This window comes from Aegilops tauschii, chromosome 7 (genome assembly GCF_002575655.3).
Source record: "Aegilops tauschii subsp. strangulata cultivar AL8/78 chromosome 7, Aet v6.0, whole genome shotgun sequence".
NCBI classification, from domain to species: Eukaryota; Viridiplantae; Streptophyta; class Magnoliopsida; order Poales; family Poaceae; genus Aegilops; species Aegilops tauschii.
The window spans coordinates 112,248,063-112,269,757 of NC_053041.3; the positions used below are offsets into that span (position 1 = coordinate 112,248,063).

The 21,695-nt window shown below is 45.6% G+C and overlaps 1 long non-coding RNA gene across 1 annotated transcript; it reads right to left on the bottom strand.

The window, feature by feature from the left end:
* Nucleotides 1-776: 776 nt before the first annotated feature.
* Nucleotides 777-3,124, bottom strand: LOC109781994 (uncharacterized). Its single transcript, XR_002237429.3, has 3 exons — nucleotides 3,023-3,124; nucleotides 2,874-2,936; nucleotides 777-1,470 (listed from the first exon to the last, which is right to left on the bottom strand). It is a non-coding gene; the product is annotated as an uncharacterized lncRNA (long non-coding RNA).
* Nucleotides 3,125-21,695: the final 18,571 nt, after the last annotated feature.

Genomic DNA, 21,695 nt, shown 5'->3' on the forward strand with positions numbered 1-21,695 from the left:
AAGGACTGCGCCTGAATCAACTGAGCCCGGGCGTCGAGAGCCGCCCGCTCCGCCGCCAGCCTGATCCCTTCTGCTGCAAGATCCTCTTTTGCTTTCATCAGATCCAATTTTAACTGTGCCACCTCCGCGTCATGCTGGGCTTGATCTGCCGGGTCAACCGTGGCAGTTAACAGGGCCGTCATCTTATCTGTGAGATCCATCAGCACCTGAGCCGGGGAAGGCTCCGGATTTTCTGATCCGGTAGCGGGGTTCTGAACAGGCTGCGCACCAGCCATAAAAACTCCGACCTGACTTGGCGGCTCAAAAAGGTCCGGAATACTGTTGCCATCGGAATAACTCATGAGCCTGCCATCTTGAAGTTGGTACAACGAGTTTGACTCATCAGCGGCCGACCCGCCGTCAGAGCCGGCGGCCGCCTCATCCCCAGACCCAGATGGATCGGAGGGCCTTCCATGGATGCATCCCACAAAAGCGCGTTTTAAGGCAGGCCGGGCCCGGGCGGATCGGGCGCGCTGAGCCGTTTCGATGAGATCGGCGCAGAGACCCGGCTCGGGGCCCGGCTCATCCATCTTGCCAATGAAGACATGAATTCCGCCAAAGGGGACCCGGTACCCGTACTCCAGTGAGCCGGCGTCGGGGCCCCAGTCCGCGTCGTCGATGTAGAGCCTGCCGCGACGGCTCTTGGTCATCTGGCCCACAGCGTATCCCTTGAGCCCTTCGAAGCTGCCCTTCAAGAACTCAAATCCACCGTGCGCTGGCCCCACGGTGGGCGCCAACTGTCGTGGAATTGTCACGGCAGATGTCCTTGGGCTAGGACTTAATCGTGGAGCCATCGCAACTAGGAAGCTTGAAGGGGTTATGCGGGACAAGGAACACGAGGGTTTATACTGGTTCGGCCCCTTACGGTGAAGGTAAAAGCCTACGTCCAGTTCGAGGTGTTATTGATTAGGGTTACGATCGCCAGGGAACTAAACACTTATCCCGGCTCTCGGAGAGATTGCCGTCGTCCCCAAACCGCTGCCGGGTCGTCCTTTTATATAGGGAGGCTGACGCCCAGCAGCCCTTAGAGTCCCGAGCCGGCTCATAAGAGTGTCCGGCTCGGGCTCTAAAACAATACTTGCCTTACACTACAAGTCTACTACAACAATGATTGTAACTACGGGCCTTAAGCCATATCCGGGTCTCAGCCCATCTCTGGCCCATTATCCTGAAACTTAGCTCCGGGCTTCTGGTAATGATCCTTAGGGTAACCCGGCCATCCTGGCGGGTGACTCCAAGGTCTATATCCTCAACAATACCAGATCAAAGATAGAAGCCAGGCTGAACATTGCGATCTTACAGATCTGCCAAGTGCATCCTCATGAAATAGATAGTAGCGTCGCTGATAAAAAAAGTAGATCGGCCAATCTAGGTAGCATCAGAAGTTGTCTCCATCGGAAAGAATACTGCCTAATGCCATCTTCCAGAAAGCTGGACATGCAAAAAATGACAAGAAAGTAGTGTTGGACATTTCTCTCTGTAGCAACGAATAAATTCATTTTATTATTGTATAGCCATGGTGGCAATCTTTTTCGGATAATAACAAGAAACAATTCGCTCAAATATTCTCATCAGAGATAATATTGCGGTCTATCAGAAAAAATGTTAGCTATTTAATTAAACAGAGAACTCTGTCACTGTAGCAACAGATGCTAAACAGTCAGACTACCTGACAGAAAAGTATATATAGAGCAGTTAAATTTCTTCAATCCAAAAATAGATGATGTAGTGGTAGATGTTAATCGTACAACACGAGGATGATGTAGTGGCAGGGAAGCACTATCTAGGACCGTTTAGACACTAGCTAGAAGAGTGTTCTGTCTACAACCGTATAGAGTTTAGACACTAGCTAGAAGAGTGTTCTGTCTACAAAGGTATAGAGAGACTAATAGTTTCATTTCTCATCTTGACAGTCAGCTACAAGAGTGTTTTGTGTCATTTCTCATTTTAGCATAATGAACTGTGATTTTGCCCACCAAATTATACACAAAGACATACAGTGTTAATAGCTGATTTCCTTTCTCTGTCATGATGTGCGGTACATTTTGCTGCCACCTGGTGGTGATAGTCAATCCCCGCTTAGTACTATCTTATGTTAACCCTTATTTTCACCATATTTCCTTATGCAGAGCCAAAGAAGGAACAAATAATCAACATAACCAAAAGAAACAAATTTGGGATTTGAAGGATGGGAGGGCCAACACTCTATTAATATTATGAATGATCTGAATTGATCGTTTTCTTTAAATAAAAAAACACTACCAACAATGCCAGTCACCCTGAATATAAGAATTTAATCACTATTTTTCCTATTAAGAAACGAGTCAAGTGCCCAAGTCCACTTATCTGCTTACTAAGCGTCCACCCAGGAACTGAGTATTCTAGAAAAAACAATAACTCGTCAGGGATTCAGGAAAGCTCAACACATGCAGAAGAAGCCAAGGAAACGCACGGCCACCAGAACAGCAAGGAAAGCAAAGGAACCGACGCTGAGGCACCCAAAGCGCCGGAATTTGCCATCTTCGCCGGCCAGCCCAAACACGGCCAGAATTCAGGAGCAAGGCCGGTCTGCTCACCCCATGAGCAGCTCCACCTATGTTGGCCCGCAGCACCACGAGAACATGAGTGAGATGCCGAGAATCGTATGTGTCAGAGGAGGCGAGGCGGGAGATGTATTCAATCAATTGTACTAGCTATCAACATCGATGGACAAATCACAGCTACAGAACATCATACTCTAAATTCTGTCCCAAGAAAGAAATCGACAAAAACTGGAACAAATTCAGGCATCCGAGTTGAGCAACTACTGAACCGAATCGACAAGGATTTTATACCTTGAAGGCGTAGGCTTCAGCCTCGGAAAAGAGCCCTCTTCAGCTCGCCGCTCCGGTACCTCTCTGCAAGCGCAACCATAACAGCAGCGCATCAGCTCGATTCGATCCGCTCTTCCACCGTCGGCGGGACCCTTTGTGGTTTCTCTCACCTCGGAGGCGACGACAGAGGGAGAGGACGCCTGGATACCGCCGGTGCTCGCGAGCGCGGCTGCCACATCCGCGACGACGGCAGTGGCGCCACAATCGTACAGTTGGTGCTGAAATTATTTGTGTACCTGTGACATTCTATATCTTCAGAAATGGAATCTCAAGGCTGAGATTATAATGCTACTACTGATATGGGCGGGCAGAGTATGGTGTTATGAAGATACACCTTTGTCAACCAATATGTTGTTACATTTATGGAGGTCTTGGCATGACAGCACCAATGTCCAAAATACGTAGTACTAACAAGATGGATAAATGCAAGAAATTCTCTAGATACTAATAGAAGTATTTTACAATTCGGATAGAATATGTTGCACGCGTACTTTATTCTCGGTTAATCATTCAGTTGTGTTTTTTTGCATAATATTGACAATATATTCTATGTTGGCTGGAATATGCAAGGTCCTGTGGATGATAACAGCGGGTGCAATTCTACCAACTCCAATAATTTTTTCCATTCAGCATCATGTGCAGATTTAGTTTTCTGAAACATCTATGACAAGTTAGTGTGCTTAAAGTTTTGCCGACTTCCAACTCTCATGTGTTAATTCAGTGATCACGGTGGGAGCAACATAAGCTGGGTAGTGCGCAATTATTCTCTTCGCCACTACAAAGATACACACATGTTGAACATACAACAAAATCTCAAAAACTTCACAAAAACAACAAACCTCAAGCAAATCAACAGGGCCTTGTATGAACTATTTTGCCATTAATAAAATTTTGAGACGATTTACAAAATATTAAAAAACTAAATAGCTTATCACTCCTTGTGGCGCGGCGTGCCGCCGCACACTACCCGCTAGTAGTATATATCTGCGCACCGCGTGCGGCGGAATCCTTCAGGATATGACCTCAGTATCTATCCATCACGTTCCGAAAAAGTTTAAGATTGATATGGCGGCATGTAGCTGAACTCAATCTACAGACTACGTGACCCCGTTCAGTACGACCATATTGTACCCGGAGTCCCAAAAGTTTGTTCCCCAAGCCAAGGCCACTTACCTTAGCTTAGAACAACAATAGTGGGACGTTCACATCAAGCAGGCAACAAGGGCAATGGAGAAGGTCGTGATGACCAATACACATACAAGCGGTTCCCAATATCTCCCAATCTCACGAGTTGCAATTTGACTCCCGGTGGAAGACCACATCAGAACCATGGCAAACTTTGAAGTACCTCTTTGTTGTTCTCTTTCATTTTGTAAGAACTATTGTTGTTCTGTCTATACTGCTCTATCCATCTTATATATAACATGGTTCGTTGGAAGCATATGCATCATTTTATTATCACTTTTATTATATTTTATTTTTGAAGAAAATGTTTCACTAAACAAAGGCTATTAATTATTCGCCATGGCCATGAGTGCGAAGCATGTGGCTCCTGACTAGCACCCTTTCTTTTCACTTGTGAAATTTAGGTGCATGTCTTTATGAGGGTTCAGGTCAAGGCAATAGCTAGCTTATGGGTTTTTGGCTGGCAAGTGCCACTTATATATGTGGGAAGCGGATCCTCTAACATTCTCAAGGGATGTCATGAATCTACAGTGAAATATGTGTGTAAAGCGAAGAAGGGATGTTAGGGTTACTGTAGCAACTACTGTGTGGATCTACTGTAGCATGTACAAAAATAAATCAAAAAATAATTTTATTGCACCATAATTTTGTTTATATGTAATTTTTGTAAATGTATACAGTAGATTTGTAATTTGCAAATTAATTATAATCATTTTAGGCTTAATCACATGGATGTGAAGAAGGGATGTCACGGTTACTGTAGCTTACGTGACATCCCTTGAGGATGTTAGAGGATCCGATTCCATATATGTGCGGCCACAAGAAACTTGTGATCTGTGAATAAGATAGTGATTAAATTGATTTTTCAAAAATGAAATCTCGAATACAAAGGAAACGGTAGACTACCTTAGGAATATGATGGCAATCGGCTTCTGACCCTTTAATAGACACTACTGCAGGTGCTGCTAACGTGACACTACGATCAGAGACCCTTCGAGAAACTGTATGCGATGCAATAATCGCAAACGGTGGTGTATGAAACCCGTCAAAAATGTATAAAACGTTTGCGATGACGGATGCATCAAACACGGTTCAGATTTTAGTTGCGTGTGCGATGAAGGGCATACGGTTCAGTTCAATTAACTGTTTGCGATGAGGAGGAACAAACGAAACGGGCAGCCAGATTAAGGCGTGTGCGATACACAACATACGGTTAACTCGGATGAACTGTTTGTGATTAGGCAACACAAAAGAAACGGGCAGCCAGATGAAGGTGTGTGCGATATACAACATACGGTTCACTCGGATGATTTGTTTATGATTAGGCAACACAAAAGAAACGGTCAGCCAGATCAAGGTGTGTGCGATATACGCATGCGGTACACTCGGCCCTTGTCGTCAGTGTGTGACCTCTGTGGCAACCGTTCGCTCCCCAGGCGCCTCTTCGTGTACCGTGGCAACCGTCCACCGCCTCTTCGCCTTTTCCTCTCGATTTGGAAATGCTGTCACACGCTCTTCCTCCCTCCATTTGCTTTCACCCTTTCTTCTGCCATTGTTCGATCATCTTTTCCATGGAGGGAACAGGCCGGAAACGACCCCGTTATTCTTGCCCCGATCTGAAAGATGACGTGGTGGAGGAACTCATTGATCGGTGCGACGTCATCACCTCGGCTAGCATGGCAGGTTCGTTCAAGACCATTCTCGACTCAACTAATAACATCATTACAAGGAACCCAAGGGTCCAGGAGCGGTTTGATCTCCCGTATCTTCTTCGCCGTGACCCTGCTGACTGGCGCGGGGACGAGGGAAGCCTCACCTTGTGCAAGTTGGTGCCGCTTGATAATGATACATATGATGTTAAGATGCCATCACTTGAGGGCAAGGCTTGGGCAGGCGCAAATGGAGATTGGGTTGTTTATATTGGGTACAACTGCGAGTGGGAACTTGTGAATGTGTACACTTGTCACCGGGTTCCACTTCCAAAAACTCAGACGACTGCCCAGAGGTTGAGTACACCGGTATTCTACGTGAGTTCAAATACGATCATGGTGACTGTCGTCTACGGAAGATAGCAAGTTGTCGAGTTCCCAACCGCTCTTGGGATTACACGAACTATGAAGTTGTTGCTATCTTCGACAAGCTTGTTGCCGTCCTTACTTCCATGCCTCGATGGATATTGCTCAAAAATTAATTTCTGTACACGGATGAGTACTGTGATGCAATTCAATACGAGGGTCTTGTGTTTGCAACCACCACTCGTGGCACTGTTTTTGCATGGAATCCTGATGCTTTCGGTACGTTTGTCTTCTACCGTAATTATAATTGTTTCATCCACATGCATGCGGGTTAACTAGTTTCCCTTTACTAATTAACCTTCTTGTGTTTCCAAGGTACTGTAAACATTCCACCACCTATACTTGAAATTTTTTATAACCAATGGGGAGATGACGATGCTGATGATCACGAGCATGAAGACGAGCAGGACCCATATACTCAGTGGCGCCTGGCAACTTATTCCGATGGATCACCTCTTCTTGTCTGTATACAGGGCATTGTTGATGTTACTAAGGAAGCAGGTGTTGTCTCGCATGGTCGCACTCTCTGGACCTATTCCAACATCCGTTGCAGGGTATTCGGGATGGATACTAGTGTACTAGCGCTAACACCTTCTCCCTGGTTCAGTATTGAAAGTCTTGGAGAAAACTCGCTCTTCCTTGGACAAAACTATCCAATGATGGTGGAAAGCGATCCAGCTGCTGTTGACACAACGTTACTACCATTTATGAGAAGCAACTATATCTATACCTCGGACATTGCTATGCTTCCCTACCATCCCAATATGGGTCCTGACATAGGCCGCTTCAGTCTGGATGATCAGTCCTGCGTTGATCTCGAGATTGAGAGTAGCTGGCCCTTCCCAGAGAATCACTTCTGGTTCAAAGCAAGCGTTTCCAACGCCGACGAGTGGTTGAGCTGAAGTTCATTTCATCGCTTTGTTATTTGTTGTGTGAGAAAAACTATACTAGAATGTTTTGTTGGACATGATCTATAATCCAACGTGTATCCTCGTTGTCATTGTGGGTTGATGACTTGTCGTATGTAATCAATGGTATATTTGCATATGCGTCCATCAACTCACGCCTGCTAGTGGTGTCCATATGAACAATGCTAGTGATTTTAGTTGCAAAAATTAGATAGTGCTAGTGATTTTTAGCTGCATGTTTTGACAAATCGCATTGTTACAAGGTTGACAAATGGCAATGTTACTAGATAAACAAATGTCAATCTTTCTAGTTTGACAAATGGCAACATACCAAAAATGACAGATATGCAAATCTCACCCAATTGTTTATACGTGGTTGCACACGGGTCATGCAAAACAACCGTTTGCGTTGAAGGGATGCAGAAATCCTGCTCGGCACATTTTCCCTTGGCTTCCTGGGGAAGCTATCGGTTTGCATAAGGGTGTTCTAACTAAAACGTTTGCGATGAGTGTTTTATATTTAAAAACCATTGACATTTTTTTCAAAAGAAAATCGTTTGATAAGTCTGTACATTAAGAGAGAAAAACGCAAGTTCGTTCAAACCATATCTTTCATTCAGTCACACTGCGAATTTATATTCATATGATTGAGAATTCGAGATACAGTATTAAACCCCAAAAAAACTATTTCCGGCGGCGGCGGAGGCGGCGTGCCGCGCCGTCGTTGTCGTCCTCCGGGATGCCGTTGTTGAAGTCTTCAAGGCAGCACAAAATGTTCTTCACTTGTAAATCAAACATCATGTCGTCGCGCGACCGACATGCGTGGCGCGGGAGGACGGCAACTGGCGCCGCTGAGAGGTAGCGGTCGACGGCAGTGTCCCATGCTGATGAGGGGGGGGTGTGCACGGGCACGGGCACGGGCGCGACGGGTGCAGCCAAACGCACGGGGACCGGCATCGCGGTGGGTGGAGGGGCGCGCACGGGCAGGGGGGCACCGCACACGGCTAAGAGATCTCAAGGATCAATTGTTGTATATGTGGGGTGCCCCCCTGCCCCCGTATATAAAGGAGCAAGGGGGAGGCAGCCGGCCAAGGGGAGAGGCGCGCCATAGGGGGGAGTCCTACTCCCACCGGGAGTAGGACTCCTCCTTTCCTTGTGGGAGTAGGAGAAGGGAAGGGGGAAGGAGAAAGAAGGAAGGGTGCGCCCCCCTTCCCTAGTCCAATTCGGACCAGACCATGGGGAGGGGTGCGGCCACCTTTTGAGGCCTTTCTCTCCTTTCCCGTATGGCCCATTAAGGCCCAATACGAATTCCCGTAACTCTCCGGTACTCCGAAAAATACCCGAATCACTCGGAACCTTTCCGAAGTCCGAATATAGTCGTCCAATATATCGATTTTTACGTCTCGATCATTTCGAGACTCCTCGTCATATCCCCGATCTCATCCGGGACTCCGAACTCCTTCGGTCCATCAAAACTCAATAAAACTGTCATCGTAACGTTAAGCGTGCGGACCCTACGGGTTCGAGAACTATGTAGACATGACCGAGACATGTCTCCGGTCAATAACCAATAGCGGGACCTGGATGCCCATATTAGCTCCCACATATTCTACGAAGATCTTTATCGGTCAGACCGCATAACAACATACGTTGTTCCCTTTGTCACCGGTATGTTACTTGCCCGAGATTTGATCGTCGGTATCTCGATACCTAGTTCAATCTCGTTACCGGCAAGTCTCTTTACTCGTTCCGTACCACATCATCCCGCAACTAACTCATTAGTCACAATGCTTGCAAGGCTTATAGTGATGTGCATTACCGAGTGGGCCCAGAGATACCTCTCCGACAATCGGAGTGACAAATCCTAATCTCGAAATACGCCAACCCAACAAGTACCTTTGGAGACACCTGTAGAGCACCTTTATAATCACCCATTTACGTTGTGATGTTTGGTAGCACACAAAGTGTTCCTCCGGTAAACGGGAGTTGCATAATCTCATAGTCATAGGAACATGTATAAGTCATGAAGAAAGCAATAGCAACATACTAAACGATCGAGTGCTAAGCTAACGGAATGGGTCAAGTCAATCACGTCATTCTCCTAATGAGGTGATCTCGTTAATCAAATGACAAATTATGTCTATGGCTAGGAAACATAACCATCTTTGATTAACGAGCTAGTCAAGTAGAGGCATACTAGTGACACTCCGTTTGTCTATATATTCACACATGTATTATGTTTCCTGTTAATACAATTCTAGCATGAATAATAAAAATTTATCATGATACAAGGAAATAAATAATACTTTATTATTGCCTCTAGGGCATATTTCCTTCAATTACTACAGACTGTTCTGTTTTTGACAGATTCTGTTTTTCGTGTGTTGTTTGCTTATTTTGATGAGTCTATGGTTAGTAAAATAGTTTATAAACCATAGAGAAGTTGGAATACAGTAGGTTTAACACCAATATAAATAAAGAATGAGTTCAATACAGTACTTTGAAGTGGTGTTTTATTTTCTTATACTAACGGAGCTTATGAGTTTTCTGTTAAGTTTTGTGTTGTGAAGTTTTCCAGTTTTGGGTAAAGATTCGATGGACTATGGAATAAGGAATGGAAAGAGCCTAAGCTTGGGGATGCCCAAGGCACCCCAAGGTAATATTCAAGGACAACCAAGAGCCTAAGCTTGGGGATGCCCCGGAAGGCATCCCCTCTTTCGTCTTCGTTCATCGGTAACTTTACTTGGAGCTATATTTTTATTCACCACATGATATGTGTTTTGCTTGGAGCGTCATTTTATTTTCTTTTGTTTTGCTTGCTGTTTGAATAAAATACCAAGATCTGAAATTCTTAAATGTTAGAGAGTCTTCACATAGTTACATAATTATACAACTACTCAGTGATCTTCACTCATATCTTTTGGAGTAGTTTGTTGTTTGCTCTAGTGCTTCACTTATATCTTTTAGAGCACAATGGTGGTTTTATTTTGAAGAAATAGATGAACTCTCATGCTTCACTTATATTATTTTGAGAGTCTTAAACATCATGGTAATTTGCTTAATCCTAATATGCTAGGTATTCAAGACTAGTAGAAACTTTCTTATGAGTGTGTTGAATACTAAGAAATGTTTGATGCTTGATGATTGTTTTGAGATATGGAGGTAGTGATATTAAAGTTGTGCTAGTTGAGTAGTTGTGAATTTGAGAAATACTTGTGTTCAAGTTTGCAAGTCCCGTAGCATGCACGTATGGTAAACGTTATGTAACAAATTTGAAACATGAGGTGTTCTTTGATTGTCCTCCTTATGAGTGGCGGTCGGGGACGAGCGATGGTCTTTTCCTACCAATCTATCCCCCTAGGAGCATGCACGTAGTGCTTGGTTTTTGATGACTTGTAGATTTTTGCAATAAGTATGTGAGTTCTTTATGACTAATGTTGAGTCCATGGATTATACGCACTCTCACCTTTCCATCATTGCTAGCCTCTTCAATACCGTGCATTGCCCTTTCTCACATTGAGAGTTGGTGCAAACTTCGCCGGTGCGTCCAAACCCCGTGATATGATACGCTCTTTCACACATAAAACCCCTTATATCTTCCTCAAAACAGCCACCATACCTACCTATTATGGCATTTCCATAGCCATTCCGAGATATATTTCCATGCAACTTTCCACCGTTCCGTTTATTATGACACATTCATCATTGTCATATTGCTTTGCATGATCATGTAGTTGACATAGTATTTGTGGCAAAGCCACCATTCATAATTCTTTCATACATGTCACTCTTGGTTCATTGCATATCCCGGTACACCGCCGGAGGCATTCATATAGAGTCATACTTTGTTCTAGTATCGAGTTGTAATCATTGAGTTGTAAATAAATAGAAGTGTGATGATCATCATTTTCTAGAGCATTGTCCCAAGTGAGGAAAAATAAAATAAAAATAAAAAAGAGAGAAAGGCCATAAGAAAAAAGAAGGCCCAAAAAAATATGAGAGAAAAAGAGAGAAGGGACAATGTTACTATCCTTTTTACCACACTTGTGCTTCAAAGTAGCACCATAATCTTCATGATAGAGAGTCTCTTGTTTTGTCACTTTCATATACTAGTGGGAATTTTTCATTATAGAACTTGGCTTGTATATTCCAACAATGGGCTTCCTCAAATGCCCTAGGTCTTCGTGAGCAAGCAAGTTGGATGCACACCCACTTAGTTTCTTTTGTTGAGCTTTCATACATGTATAGCTCTAGTGCATCCGTTGCATGGCAATCCCTACTCCTTGCATTAACATCAATCGATGGGCATCTCCATAGCTCATTGATTAGCCGTGTTGATGTGAGACTTTCTCCTTTATTGTCTTCTCCACATAACCCCCATCATTATATTCTATTCCACCCATAGTGCTATATCCATGGCTCACGCTCATGTATTGCGTGAAGGTTGAAAAAGTTTGAGATTACTAAAGTATGAAACAATTGCTTGGCTTGTCATCGGGGTTGTGCATGATGAGAGCATTCTTGTGTGATGAAAATGGAGCATGAATAAACTATATAATTTTGTAGGGATGAACTTTATTTGGCCATGTTATTTTGAGAGGACATTATTGCTTAGTTAGTATGCTTGAAGTATTATTACTTTTATGTCAATATGAACTTTTATCTTGAATCTTTCGGATCTGAATATTCATACCACAATTAAGAGGGTTACATTAAAAAATTATACCAAGTAGCATTCCACATCAAAAATTCTGTTTTTATCATTTACCTACTCGAGGACGAGCGGGAATTAAGCTTGGGGATGCTTGATACGTCTCCAACGTATCTATAATTTTTGATTGCTCCATGCTATATTATATTCTGTTTTGGATGATTAATGGGCTTTGTTATACACTTTTATATTATTTTTGGGACTAACCTATTGACCCAAAGCCCGGTGTTAGTTTCTGTTTTTTCCCTTGTTTCAGTGTTTCGCAGAAAAGGAATATCAAACGGAGTCCAAACGGAATGAAACCTGCGGGAACGTGATTTTTGGAACAGAAGCAATCCAGGGGACTTGGAGTGCACGTCAGGGAATAAACGAGGAAGGCACGAGGCAGGGGGGCGCGCCCTCCACCATCGTGGGCCCCTCTGTTGGAAATATGCCCTAGAGGCAATAATAAATGGTTATTATTATATTTCTTTGTTCATGATAATAGTCTATTATTCATGCTATAATTGTATTGTCCGGAAATCGTAATACATGTGTGAATACATAGACCATAATATGTCCCTGGTAAGCCTCTAGTTGACTAGCTCGTTGATCAACAGATAGTCATGGTTTCCTGACTATGGACATTGGATGTCATTGATAACGGGATCACATCATTAGGAGAATGATGTGATGGACAAGACCCAACCCTAAGCATAGCATAAAAGATCGTGTAGTTTCGTTTGCTAGAGCTTTTCCAATGTCAAGTATCTTTTCCTTAGACCATGAGATCGTGCAACTCCCGGATACCGTAAGAGTGCTTTGGGTGTGTCAAACGTCACAACGTAACTGGGTGACTATAAAGGTGCACTACGGGTATCTCCGAAAGTGTCTGTTGGGTTGGCACGGATCGAGACTGGGATTTGTCACTCCGTGTGACGGAGAGGTATCTCTGGGCCCACTCGGTAATGCATCATCATAATGAGCTCAATGTGACTAAGGCGTTAGTCACGGGATCATGCATTGCGGTACGAGTAAAGAGACTTGCCGGTAACGAGATTGAACAAGGTATTGGGATACCGACGATCGAATCTCGGGCAAGTAACATACCGATTGACAAAGGGAATTGCATACGGATTGATTGAATCCTCGACACCGTGGTTCTCCGATGATCATCGTGGAACATGTGGGAGCCAACATGGGTATCCAGATCCCGCTGTTGGTTATTGACCGGAGAGGCGTCTCGGTCATGTCTGCATGTCTCCCGAACCCGTAGGGTCTACACACTTAAGGTTCGGTGACGCTAGGGTTGTAGAGATATATGTATGCGGAAACCCGAAAGTTGTTTGGAGTCCCGGATGAGATCCCGGACGTCACGAGAGGTTCCGGAATGGTCCGCAGGTGAAGAATTATATATAGGAAGTCCAGTTTTGGCCACCGGGAAAGTTTCGGGGGTTACCGGTATTGTACCGGGACCACCGGAAGGGTCCCGGGGGTCCACCGGGTGGGGCCACCTATCCCGGAGGGCCCCGTGGGCTGAAAGTGGAAGGGAACCAGCCCTTAGTGGGCTGGGGCGCCCCCCTTGGGCCTCCCCCCATGCGCCTAGGGTTGGGAACCCTAGGGGGGAGTTCCCCCTTGCCTTGGGGGGCAAGGCAACCCCTTCCCCCCTTGTGGCCGCCGCCCCCCCTTGGATCTCATCTCCAGGGCCGGCGCACCCCCCCAGGGGCCTATATAAAAGGGGGGAGGGAGGGCAGCAATACAACAGCCTTGGGCGCCTCCCTCCTCCCCTGCAACACCTCTCTCTCTCTCTCGCAGAAGCTCGGCGAAGCCCTGCCGGAAAACCGCTACATCCACCACCACGCCGTCGTGCTGCTGGATCTCCATCAACCTCTCCTTCCCCCTTGCTGGATCAAGAAGGAGGAGACGTCGCTGCACCGTACGTGTGTTGAACGCGGAGGTGCCGTCCGTTCGGCACTCGGTCATCGGTGATTTGGATCACGGCGAGTACGACTCCGTCATCCACGTTCATTGGAACGCTTCCGCTCGCGATCTACAAGGGTATCTAGATGCACTCCCTTCCCCTCGTTGCTAGTATACTCCATAGATGCATCTTGGTGAACGTAGGAAAATTTTAAAATTATGCTATGATTACCAACAGTGGCATCATGAGCCAGGCCTATGCGTAGTTACTATGCACGAGTAGAACACAAAGCAGTTGTGGGCGTTGAGTTTGCCAATTCTTCTTGCCGCTACTAGTCGTTTCTTGTTTCGGCGGCATTGTAGGATGAAGCGGCCCGGACCGACCTTACACGTACGCTTACGTGAGACAGGTTCCACCGATTGACATGCACTGGTTGCATAAGGTGGCTAGCGGGTGTCTGTCTCTCCTACTTTAGTCGGAACGGATTCGATGAAAAGGGTCCTTATGAAGGGTAAATAGAAATAGGCAAATCACGTTGTGGTCATACGTAGGTAAGAAAACGTTCTTGCTAGAAACCTACAAACCACGTAAAAACTTGCAACAACAATTAGAGGACGTCTAACTTGTTTTTGCAGCAAGTGCTATGTGATGTGATATGGCCAGAAGATGTGATGAATGATATATGTGATGTATGAGATTGATCATATTCTTGTAATAGGAATCACGACTTGCATGTCGATGAGTATGACAACCGGCAGGAGCCATAGGAGTTGTCTTTATTATTTTGCATGACCTGCGTGTCATTGAATAACGCCATGTAAATTACTTTACTTTGTTGCTAAACGGTTAGCCATAGAAGTAGAAGTAATCATTGGCGTGACGACTTCATGAAGACACAATGATGGAGATCATGATGATGGAGATCATGGTGTCATGCCGGTGGCGAAGATGATCATGGTGCCCCGAAGATGGAGATCAAAGGAGCATAATGATATTGGCCATATCATGTCACTATTTGATTGCATGTGATGTTTATCATGTTTTTGCATCTTATTTGCTTAGAGCGACGGTAGTAAGTAAGATGATCCCTTATAATAATTTCAAGAAAGTGTTCACCCTAACTGTGCACCGTTGCGAAGGTTCGTTGTTTCGAAGCACCACGTGATGATCGGGTGTGATAGATTCTAACGTTCGAATACAACGGGTGTTGACGAGCCTAGCATGTACAGACATGGCCTCGGAACACACGCAATACACTTAGGTTGACTTGATGAGCCTAGCATGTACAGACATGGCCTCGGAACACGGAGGACCGAAAGGTCGAGCATGAGTCGTATAGAAGATACGATCAACATGGAGATGTTCACCGATTTTGACTAGTTCGTCTCACGTGATGATCGGACACGGCCTAGTTAAACTCGGATCATGTTTCACTTAGATGACGAGAGGGATGTCTATCTGAGTGGGAGTTCAATAAATAATTTGATTAGATGAACTCAATTATCATGAACTTAGTCTAAAATCTCTACACTATGTCTTGTAGACCAAATGGCCAACGTTGTCCTCAATTTCAACGCGTTCCTAGAGAAAACCAAGCTGAAAGATGATGGCAGCAACTATACGGACTGGGTCCGGAACCTGAGGATCATCCTCATAGTAGCCAAGAAAGATTATGTCTTAGAAGCACCGCTAGGTGAAGCACCAATCCCAGAGAACCAAGACGTTATGAACGCTTGGCAATCACGTGCTGATGATTACTCCCTCGTTCAGTGCGGCATGCTTTACAGCTTAGAACCGGGTCTCCAAAAGCGTTTTGAGAAACATAGAGCATACGAGATGTTCGAGGAGCTGAAACTGGTTTTTCAAGCTCATGCCCGGGTCGAGAGATATGATGTCTCCGACAAGTTCTTCAGCTGTAAAATGGAGGAGAACAGTTCTGTTAGTGAGCACATACTCAGAATGTCTGGGTTGCGCAACCGCTTGTCTCAGCTGGGAGTTAATCTCCCGAATGACGCGGTCATTGACAGAATCATCCAGTCGCTTCCACCAAGCTACAAGAGCTTTGTGATGAACTTCAATATGCAGGGGATGGAAAAGACCATTCCTGAGGTATATTCAATGCTGAAATCAGCTGAGGTAGAGATCAGAAAAGAACATCAAGTGTTGATTGTGAATAAAACCACTAAGTTCAAGAAGGGCAAGGGTAAGAAGAACTTCAAGAAGGACGGCAAGGGAGTTGCCGCGCCCGGTAAGCCAGTTACTGGGAAGAAGTCAAAGAATGGACCCAAGCCTGAAACTGAGTGCTTTTATTGCAAGGGAAGTGGTCACTGGAAGCGGAACTGCCCCAAATACTTAGCGGACAAGAAGAAGGCCGGCAACACCAAAGGTATATGTGATATACATGTAATTGATGTGTACCTTACCAGTACTCGTAGTAGCTCCTGGGTATTTGATACCGGTGCGGTTGCTCATATTTGTAACTCAAAACAGGAACTACAGAATAAACGGAGACTGGCGAAGGACGAGGTGACGATGCGCGTCGGGAATGGTTCCAAGGTCGATGTGATCGCCGTCGGCACGCTACCTCTGCATCTACCCACGGGATTAGTTTTAAACCTCAATAATTGTTATTTAGTGCCAGCTTTGAGCATGAACATTGTATCTGGATCTCGTTTAATTCGAGATGGCTACTCATTTAAATCCGAGAATAATGGTTGTTCTGTTTATTTGAGAGATATGTTTTATCGTCATGCCCCGCTGGTCAATGGTTTATTTTTGATGAATCTCGAACGTGATGTTACACATGTTCATAGTGTGAATACCAAAAGATGTAAAGTTGATAACGATAGTCCCACATACTTGTGGCACTGCCGCCTTGGTCACATTGGTGTCAAGCGCATGAAGAAGCTCCATGCAGATGGACTTTTGGAGTCTCTTGATTACGAATCATTTGACACATGCGAACCATGCCTCATGGGTAAGATGACCAAGACTCCGTTCTCCAGAACAATGGAGCGAGCAACCAACTTATTGGAAATCATACATACCGATGTGTGCGGTCCAATGAGTGTTGAGGCTCGCGGAGGATATCGTTATGTTCTCACTCTCACTGATGACTTAAGTAGATATGGGTATGTCTACCTAATGAAACACAAGTCTGAAACCTTTGAAAAGTTCAAGGAATTTCAGAGTGAGGTTGAGAATCATCGTGACAGAAAAATAAAATTCTTACGATCAGATCGTGGTGGAGAATATTTAAGTCATGAGTTTGGTGCACACTTAAGAAAATGTGGAATAGTTTCACAACTCACGCCGCCTGGAACACCTCAGAGAAACGGTGTGTCCGAACGTCGTAATCGCACTCTATTGGATATGGTGCGATCTATGATGTCTCTTACCGATTTACCGCTCTCATTTTGGGGTTATGCTTTAGAGACTGCCGCATTCACTTTAAATAGGGCACCGTCTAAATCCGTTGAGACGACACCGTATGAATTATGGTTTGGGAAGAAACCTAAGCTGTCGTTTCTAAAAGTTTGGGGATGCGATGCTTATGTCAAGAAACTTCAACCTGAAAAGCTCGAACCCAAGTCGGAAAAATGCGTCTTCATAGGATACCCTAAGGAAACTATTGGGTATACCTTCTACCTCAGATCCGAGGGCAAGATCTTCGTTGCCAAGAACGGGTCCTTTCTAGAGAAGGAGTTTCTCTTGAAAGAATTGAGTGGGAGGAAAGTGGAACTTGATGAGGTGATAGTCACCCCTTCCGAACCGGAAAGTAGCGCAGCGCGGGAGAATGTTCCTGTGGTGCCTACACCGACTGGGGAGGAAGTTAATGATGATGATCATGAAGCTTCGGATCAAGTTACTGAACTTCGTAGGTCCACAAGGACACGTTCTGCACCAGAGTGGTACGGCAACCCTGTCCTGGAAATCATGTTGTTAGACAACGGTGAACCTTCGAACTATGAAGAAGTGATGGCGGGCCCAGATTCCGACAAATGGCTAGAAGCCATGAAATCCGAGATAGGATCCATGTATGAAAACGAAGTATGGACTTTGACTGACTTGCCCGATGAGCGGCGAGCCATAGAAAACAAATGGATCTTTAAGAAGAAGACGGACGCGGATGGTAATGTGACCATCTACAAAGCTCGACTTGTCGCTAAGGGTTATCGACAAGTTCAAGGGGTTGACTACGATGAGACTTTCTCACCCGTAGCGAAGCTGAAGTCTGTCCGAATCATGTTAGCAATTGCCGCATACTATGATTATGAGATATGGCAGATGGACGTCAAAACGGCATTCCTTAATGGCTAAGGAAGAGTTGTATATGATGCAGCCGGAAGGTTTTGTCGATCCTAAGAATGCTAACAAAGTATGCAAGCTCCAGCGCTCAATTTATGGGCTGGTGCAAGCATCTCGGAGTTGGAACATTCGCTTTGATGAGATGATCAAAGCGTTTGGGTTTACACAGACTTATGGAGAAGCCTGTGTTTACAAGAAAGTGAGTGGGAGCTCTGTAGCATTTCTCATATTATATGTGGATGACATACTATTGATGGGAAATGATATAGAATTCTTGGAAAGTATAAAGGCCTATTTGAATAAGTGTTTTTCAATGAAGGACCTTGGAGAAGCTGCTTATATATTAGGCATCAAGATCTATAGAGATAGATCAAGACGCCTCATTGGTCTTTCACAAAGTACATACCTTGACAAGATATTGAAGAAGTTCAATATGGATCAGTCCAAGAAGGGGTTCTTGCCTGTATTGCAAGGTGTGCAATTGAGCACGGCTCAATGCCCGACCACGGCAGAAGATATAGAAAAGATGAGTGTCATCCCCTATGCCTCGGCCATAGGGTCTATTATGTATGCCATGCTGTGTACCAGACCTGATGTAAACCTTGCCGTAAGTTTGGTAGGAAGATACCAAAGTAATCCCGGCATGGAACACTTGACAGCGGTCAAGAATATCCTGAAGTACCTGAAGAGGACTAAGGATATGTTTCTCGTTTATGGAGGTGACGAAGAGCTCGTCGTAAAGGGTTACGTCGACGCTAGCTTCGACACGGATCTGGATGACACGAAGTCACAGACCGGATACGTGTATATTTTGAATGGAGGAGCAGTAAGCTGGTGCAGTTGCAAGCAAAGCGTCGTGGCGGGATCTACATGTGAAGCGGAGTACATGGCAGCCTCGGAGGCAGCACAGGAAGCAGTCTGGATGAAGGAGTTCATTACCGACCTAGGGGTGATTCCCAATGTGTCGGGCCCGATGACTCTCTTCTGTGACAACACTGGAGCCATTGCCCTTGCGAAGGAGCCCAGGTTTCACAGGAAGACCAGGCATATCAAGCGTCGCTTCAACTCCATTCGTGAAAGTGTTCAAAATGGAGACATAGATATTTGTAAAGTACATACGGACCTGAATGTAGCAGATCCGTTGACTAAACCTCTCCCTAGGGCAAAACATGATCAACACCAGGACGCAATGGGTGTTCGATTCATCACAATGTAACTAGATTATTGACTCTAGTGCAAGTGGGAGACTGTTGGAAATATGCCCTAGAGGCAATAATAAATGGTTATTATTATATTTCTTTGTTCATGATAATAGTCTATTATTCATGCTATAATTGTATTGTCCGAAATCGTAATACATGTGTGAATACATAGACCATAATATGTCCCTGGTAAGCCTCTAGTTGACTAGCTCGTTGATCAACAGATAGTCATGGTTTCCTGACTATGGACATTGGATGTCATTGATAACGGGATCACATCATTAGGAGAATGATGTGATGGACAAGACCCAACCCTAAGCATAGCATAAAAGATCGTGTAGTTTCGTTTGCTAGAGCTTTTCCAATGTCAAGTATCTTTTCCTTAGACCATGAGATCGTGCAACTCCCGGATACCGTAAGAGTGCTTTGGGTGTGTCAAACGTCACAACGTAACTGGGTGACTATAAAGGTGCACTACGGGTATCTCCGAAAGTGTCTGTTGGGTTGGCACGGATCGAGACTGGGATTTGTCACTCCGTGTGACGGAGAGGTATCTCTGGGCCCACTCGGTAATGCATCATCATAATGAGCTCAATGTGACTAAGGCGTTAGTCACGGGATCATGCATTGCGGTACGAGTAAAGAGACTTGCCGGTAACGAGATTGAACAAGGTATTGGGATACCGACGATCGAATCTCGGGCAAGTAACATACCGATTGACAAAGGGAATTGCATACGGATTGATTGAATCCTCGACACCGTGGTTCATCCGATGAGATCATCGTGGAACATGTGGGAGCCAACATGGGTATCCAGATCCCGCTGTTGGTTATTGACCGGAGAGGCGTCTCGGTCATGTCTGCATGTCTCCCGAAACCGTAGGGTCTACACACTTAAGGTTCGGTGACGCTAGGGTTATAGAGATATATGTATGCGGAAACCCGAAAGTTGTTCGGAGTCCCGGATGAGATCCCAGACGTCACGAGAGGTTCCGGAATGTTCCGGAGGTGAAGAATTATATATAGAAAGTCCAGTTTTGGCCACCGGGAAAGTTTCGGGGGTTACCGGTATTGTACCGGGACCACCGGAATGGTCCCGGGGGTCCACCGGGTGGGGCCACCTATCCCGGAGGGCCCCGTGGGCTGAAAGTGGAAGGGAACCAGCCCTTAGTGGGCTGGGGCGCCCCCCTTGGGCCTCCCCCCATGCGCCTAGGGTTGGGAACCCTAGGGGGGAGTTCCCCCTTGCCTTGGGGGGCAAGGCAACCCCTTCCCCCCTTGTGGCCGCCGCCCCCCCCCTTGGATCTCATCTCCAGGGCCGGCGCACCCCCCAGGGGCCTATATAAAAGGGGGGGAGGGAGGGCAGCAATACAACAGCCTTGGGCGCCTCCCTCCTCCCCTGCAACACCTCTCTCTCTCTCGCAGAAGCTCGGCGAAGCCCTGCCGGAGAACCGCTACATCCACCACCACGCCGTCGTGCTGCTGGATCTCCATCAACCTCTCCTTCCCCCTTGCTGGATCAAGAAGGAGGAGACGTCGCTGCACCGTACGTGTGTTGAACGCGGAGGTGCCGTCCGTTCGGCACTCGGTCATCGGTGATTTGGATCACGGCGAGTACGACTCCGTCATCCACGTTCATTGGAACGCTTCCGCTCGCGATCTACAAGGGTATGTAGATGCACTCCCTTCCCCTCGTTGCTAGTATACTCCATAGATGCATCTTGGTGAACGTAGGAAAATTTTAAAATTATGCTACGATTACCAACACCCTCGTGGCTCCCCTGACGTATTTCTTCCTCCTATATATACCAATATACCCTAAAACCTCCGGGGAACAGAATAGATCGGGAGTTCCGCCGCCGCAAGTCTCTGTAGCCACCAAAAACCAATCGGGACCCTGTTCCGGCACCCTGCCGGAGGGGGGAACCCTCACCGGTGGCCATCTTCATCATCCCGGCGCTCTCCATGATGAGGAGGGAGTAGTTCACCCTCGGGGCTGAGGCTATGTACCAGTAGCTATGTGTTTGATCTCTCTCTCTCTCATGTTCTTGAGATGATACGATCTTGATGTATCGCGAGCTTTGCTATTGTAGTTGGATATTATGATGTTTCTCCCCCTCTACTCTCTTGTAATGGATTGAGTTTTCCCTTTGAAGTTATCTTATCGGATTGAGTCTTTAATGATTTGAGAACACTTGATGTATGTCTTGCATTGGATAACCGTGGTGACAATGGGTTATTCTATTGATTCACTTGATGTATGTTTTGGTGATCAACTTGCGGGTTCCGCCCATGAACCTATGCATAGGGGTTGGCACACGTTTTTGTCTTGACTCTCCGGTAGAAACTTTGGGGCACTCTTTGAGGTTCTATGTGTTGGTTGAATAGATGAATCTGAGATTGTGTGATGCATATCGTATAATCATACCCACGGATACTTGAGGTGACATTGGAGTATCTAGGTGACATTAGGGTTTTGGTTGATGTGTGTCTTAAG